At 51.2% G+C, this 6033-nt stretch overlaps 1 non-coding gene across 1 annotated transcript; it reads left to right on the top strand.

The window, feature by feature from the left end:
- The first annotated feature begins 3047 nt into the window (after positions 1-3047).
- Positions 3048-3119, top strand: TRNAE-UUC (transfer RNA glutamic acid (anticodon UUC)). Its single transcript has one exon. It is a non-coding gene; the product is annotated as a tRNA-Glu (tRNA).
- Positions 3120-6033: the final 2914 nt, after the last annotated feature.

The following is a 6033-nucleotide window of genomic DNA, read 5'->3' as shown; positions in this document are numbered from 1 at the left end:
CTCGACTAAGATGAATGCCAGCTAGAAAGATTCTGGGAGGTGGCAGGACCCATGGCATTTCCTTTTGACCTTTCCTAAACTATTCCGTATTCCTCACCAGGACTTCCTGTTGTAAAATAACTTACAGGTATGCTTACTATGGTACCTGGCCAGGGTGGGCGGTTTCAGTCAGTGTGTTTCCCTTAGCAGATTGACGCTGTCCTCAGGATCCCAGCAGGGTCCCATCTGATGACACAGGTTGCAGAGAGCTTCATGGGTCCCTGAGAGGAAAGGAGGCAGTGGAAGTGATGTGGAGGAGGAATCAGTCCTGCGGAAGTGATTGCAGTGGGAAGGAGCTGGAGCCCAGAAGGGCAGATGTGCTGGTCTGGGCCCAGGGGAGGAAGAGCAGGAGGAGTGGGCTGGAGAAACTTTGCAGGAAGTGACTTGGCCGATGGAGGGAAGCAATCCTTCGCAGCTCAGGGGACCACGCTGCAGCAGTGGCCCTATCAAAACAGGGTGGCTGGAACCAGAGCAATTTGGCACCCTGTGCAAAGAGGTCATTTCGATGGCCAGCCTTTCCTGAGTGGCTGCTGCAGCCAGACCCAAAGCCAGGCGACAGGCAGACGTCACGATGCCACTTCAGCCCCATTGTCGCCACCATTCATGTTGTAGACCCCCATTCTACAGAGGAGGCAAAGAAATTCACGCAGGCACACAAGTGATAAGAAGCTTTGTCAATATCTCGAGAGCTGACGGTGTGAGTTAGGGGAAACTATGAGCCAGGAGTGACAGAAGGTCAAGAGGAACTAAAGAGCCTCTTGATGAAAGTGAAAGAGGAGAGTGAAAAAGCTGTCTTAAAACTCAACATTCCAAAAACTAAGATCATGGCATCTGGTCCCATCACTTCATGGGAAATAGATGGGGAAACAATGAAAACAGTGACATTTTATTTTCTTGGGCTCCAAAATCACAGTGACAGTGACAGCAGCCATGAAATTAAAAGACACTTGCTCCTTGGAAGAAAAGCTATGACAAACCCGGACAGTGTATTAAAAAGCAGAGACCTCACTTTGCCGACAAAGGTCCATCTAGTAAAAGCTATGGTTTTCCCAGTAGTCGTGTATGGATGTGAGAGTTGGACCATAAAGAAGGCTGAGCGCTGAAGAATTGATGCTTTTGAACTGTGATGTTGGAGAAGACTCTTGAGAGTCCCTTGGACTACAAGGAGATCCAACCAGTCCATCCTAAAGGAAATCAGTCCTGAATGTTTATTGGAAGGACTGATGTTGAAGCTGAAACTCCAATACTTTGGCCACCTGATGCGAAGAGCTGACTCATTTGACAAGACCCTGATGCTGGGAAAGATTGAGGGCAGGAGGAGAAGGGGGCAACAGAGGATGAGATGATTGGATGGCATCACTGACTCAATGGATATGAGTTTGATCAGACTCTGGGAGATAGTGAAGGACAGGGAAGCCTGGCATGCTGCAGTCCATTGCAAAGAGGTTGCAAAGAGACACAACTGAACAACAGCAATGACAACCAATGAGCCAGAAAGTGCCTTCCCAGGTGGCACTAGTGGCAAAGAATGCACATGCCAATCAATGCAGGAGACATAAGAGACCAAGGTCCGATTCCTGGGTCAGGTAGATTCTCTGGAGGAGGGCATGGCAACCCTCTATAGTATTCTTGCCTGGAGAATCCGCATGGACAGAGGAGCCTGGCGGGCTGCAGTCCATAGGGTCACAAAGAGTCAGACACGACTGAAGTGACTTAGCACACCTGCATGCATGAACCAGGAATGTGTGCAGACAACACTGGACGAGGCCTGAGAGTGAGCATTTTCCCAGTGTTTCCTGGGACTGTCACATGTGTCAGGCCCTGGAGATCCTGTGGTTAACAAAACATGAGGCTCCTGCCCCATGGACCTTAGCGTCCTGTGAGGGAGAGGGACAAGATACAAAGAAGATGCGAGTGAACCTAGAACGCAGATCACAGGAAGCAGGGCTAGGAAGGGAAATGAACTCCAAACTACAAAGCGGCCAGTCTGACCCTTGGCCCAGAACCCTGGACCACAGAGAATCAAGGCATCAGTGGTTGGGGGCTGGGTTCTCTGGCTGGCTCGGAGGCAGTACTAGCCATGGGCAACCCAGGCCATGGTTTCCTCACTGGAAGAAGCAGTCAGGTTAGAGTAGCAGCTCTCAAATTGTGCCTTAGCTGAGGAACCTCTTATTCAAACAAGATCTTAACCAGAAGCCAAGTCCAATGGGCAAACAGATGTAAGTTCAGCTTGAGAGCAGAACTGCCCCCCTCTTTCCCTCCGGATCCTCAGCAGTCCCAAAGGAATCTCACAGATTTCCAAGGGCTCCAGGAGCCCACTCGCGAAACCGTGGGATTGTAACACGTTTACCATTAAACGGGCACTTACTAAATAAGAGCTACATGTACACAGCCTCATTCATTTCTCTCAACAAACCTATGAAGTCATCATTTTACCAGTGAGGAATCTGAGGCTTAGAGGGGTTAATAACATTAGCCAAACAGCAGCTGCTTGTTGATCATGGTCTGGACCCTGCCAAGCTGTCCAGCTTCCTGGCTCCCACCCCTGACTGCCGCCCCCCCCCATTCACACCCACACATACACACCTTCTTTCTTTAGATCACAGGAATCCATTTCTCATTCCCAGCCTTGGCACACACTTTTCTATTCTTCTCCTATGGTGTTAGTTCCCTATTGCTGCTATAACAGACTTTCACACACTAGTGGCTTAAAGTAACACAGATTTATCAGCTTACAGTTCTGGGATCAGAAGTCCAAGATGGGTAGGCAAAGCTTCCTTCCTTCTAGAGGCTCTAGGGTAGAATTCGTTTCCTTTCCTTTTCCAGTTTCCAGAGGTTTTCATGGCTCACGGCCCCCTTCCATCAACGCCGTTACTCTGACATCTGCTTTTATTGTCGTGTTTTCTCTGACCCTCTGCCTCCTCCTTATAAGGACACTTGTGATTACATTGGGCCACACTGATAATCCAGGAGAATCTCCCATCTTAAGATCCTTAACTGGAGGGAATTCCCTGGTGGTCCAGTGGTTAGGACTTGGGGCTTTCACTGCCATAGCCCAGGTTCAATCCCTGGTCAGGGAACTAAGATCTTGCAAGCTGCCCAGTGTGGCCAAAAAAGAAAAAAAAAAAAGAAAAGCCTTTAAATGAGTCACATCTCTCTTGCCATGTAAAGGAACATATTCACAGATTCTAGGGATTAGAAGGTGAACATCTTTGGGGGCCATTATCAGCCAGCCACATCTTATAACTCCACTCATCCCTCAGATCGGAGCTTTAAGGTCATGTCCTCAAGGAAGCCGCCCCTGACCCTTCTGATAAGACCATCCTCAGTTGGGTTCTCAGGAGGCTGATCTCTCCCTCACTTTGCTTGTCGAGGTCATAATTTAGCATTTGTTTGGATAGTATTTGAGTAACTAAACATTAAGAGTGCTGTATTGTGCTTAGCCACTGAGTCATGTCTGACTCTTTGTGACCCCATGGGCTGCAGCCTGCCAGGCTCCTCTGTCCATGGGGATTCTCCAGGCAAGAATACTGGAGGGGGTTACCATGCCCTTCTCCAGGGCATCTTCCCAACCCAGAGACAGAACCCAGGTCTTCCCGCATAGCAGGTGGATTCTTTACCGTCTGAGCCACCAGGGAAGCCCAAGAGTACTGGAGAGGGTAGCCTGTCCCTTCTCCTGGGGGCTCTTCCCGACCCTGGAATTGACCTGGGGTCTCCTGCTTTGCAGATGGATTCTTTACCAGCTGAGCTACCAGGGAAGCCCAAACATCAAGAGTGTGGGGAGTCCTTTTGTGTTTCTGTTTGTATTTTCAGCAGAATTTGGCACACAGCAGGGGCTCAATTAACATTTGTTAAATAAATTAATGAACAAATAGATGAACTTGCCTGAGGTCACAGCAGCAAGTAGCAGAGGCAGGATCCGAACTTGGGCAGTGGGTTCCCAGAGTCCTATATCCTTAGCCTTGCACAAGCTTGCCTCACACAGACCTACAGTAGCCCAGGCTCAGGGGGTGTGTTTAAGTCTTCTCAGCAACATCCCCCAGGTACTAGTTGCTTGGCCAACCCAAACTCGAACCCTTCCGCCCTCCCGCGGCCCCCACGCCCCTCCAGTCTGACCTGTGATTTAGGACTTGATTCATAGGAGGTAGGACAAGAAGTTCTGTGAATGCTGGCCGTGTGGGATTGGGGACCGTGGGTAGCCAAGGCCCCAGGGGCCACAGTGGTGGGAGGTGGCACCAGGCCACCAGGAGGAGAGCCCTCTAGAGGGGGCGGTGGGCACCGGGTAGGGTAAGGGCCGAGGGCAGCGCCCTGGACACGCCCACAACGAGAAGCCGGGAGGAGATCACACCAGCCAGCAAGGAAACGAGCTGTCAGAAATCCGGAGGAGACGTGGGAAAGTGCAGTGTCATGGAAACCACGGAGCGAGCGTGTCCACTGGTTCTGGAAGAGGTGGCTGTTGAAGCATCAGGCGGCTCCGCGGGGTGGGAGTGGGAGGCCCACGGCCACCTGTCCTCCAGCTCTGACGCCCTTCAGCAGGGTGACTTCAGCAAACTGCATGGGAGCCGAAGCATCAGGCAGAGGCTGAGTGGGCGCTTCAAGGATCCAGGAGGAAACCAGCCGAGACCACACATTTCCGGATCTGGCAAGGAGAGAGGGGGGCGGTTGCTAGGAGCAGCGCTGCGGACCAGGGGAGCCCGCACGTGGGTTTGCAGGCACCTGGGCAGAGCCTGGGAGGAAGCATGGGGAAGCCGAGGGAAGGGCACGCCGTGGGGGGGAGGGGGTAGCACCGCTGGGCTGGGACCGTCCGGGGATGAGTCAGCGCCCACGTGGCTTGTGGCTCCCAGCCGGCCTCGCCCTGGCATCTACGGTAGGGCCTGGGAGCTAAGCTTTCTCCCATCAAGTTCACCCCGGGATTGCTTTGGAGGGGACCCTGGAGACCCGGGGCTGGGGCCACTGAGTGCAGGCCCTCTGCACAGCCTCCTACTCGAAGGCCAAGGGCTTCCTGAGCTCTGGGAGGACCTCAGAGGGCTTCCTGCCCTGGGTGGGGAGTCCAGTGTGAAACCACTCGAGAGGGACTGAATGGAGGAGCTTAGTCCCCCTCCTACCCCACTTCTCCAAAAGGTTCTAGAAAATTGCCTTCCCAACCCCAAGGGACCTGACAACCATCTTTTGAAGATGTGAGTCCAAGTTTGTGCTTTGGACCCCTTGGGCAAGCTGATGAAGCCTGTGGATCTTTTCTCAGAGTAAGTGTGTAAAATACCAATGAAACCAATTATATTGAAAATTATATATATATTTAAAACCGAACCTTTAATATCATGCCATACATGCTTCTTTATCAAATGCACTAAAGAACAACATCTGGCAATCGGTCACAATTTTAGAGCTGTCATTCAGTTGTTAAGTCGTGTCTGACCCTTTGTGACCCCATGGACTGCAGCATGCCAGGCATCCCTGCCCTTCTCTGTCTCCTGGAGTTTGCTCAGACTCATGTCCATTGAGTTGGTGATGCTATCTAACTACCTCATTCTCTGCCACCCTCTGATTTTAGAGTAGTGGTGAGCATAAATTACATTAGGAACTGTCTATGAAAGTCTGATGTGATATGAAATTGTCTGTGATCTCTTCTAGTGACAAAGTCACAGATCCCATTGCTACCGTGGTCTCTGCCTATGGTCCTAATGGAAGGAAATGGTCAGCGTTTGGTAGGGGTTAGTGAAAATCAGGGTGTCATTTTTACCCATCCAAGTCCTTGGATCCCCTGAATTATATCCATGACCTTCAAAAAGTTAAGAGCTTCAGTTCTGTGGCAAGAGTCAGAATCCCCAGTGCCTACAGGGTGCAGACAGGCGGCTGCTGTGCATGGCTGTAGAGCTGGTGTCCTGGAGACCACACACCTCTTGAGGGGCAGCAGCCCTGCTGGGATCCTGGAACAGTAAGGTTAATATCACCTAATCTTCACCTTTTAAAGAGATGCCAGAAACACTAATTATT

Source organism: Capricornis sumatraensis, chromosome 11 (genome assembly GCF_032405125.1).
Source record: "Capricornis sumatraensis isolate serow.1 chromosome 11, serow.2, whole genome shotgun sequence".
NCBI classification, from domain to species: domain Eukaryota; kingdom Metazoa; phylum Chordata; class Mammalia; order Artiodactyla; family Bovidae; genus Capricornis; species Capricornis sumatraensis.
The sequence above is the reverse complement of the archived record's forward strand: the minus strand, read 5'-3'. Positions and strand labels throughout refer to the sequence as shown.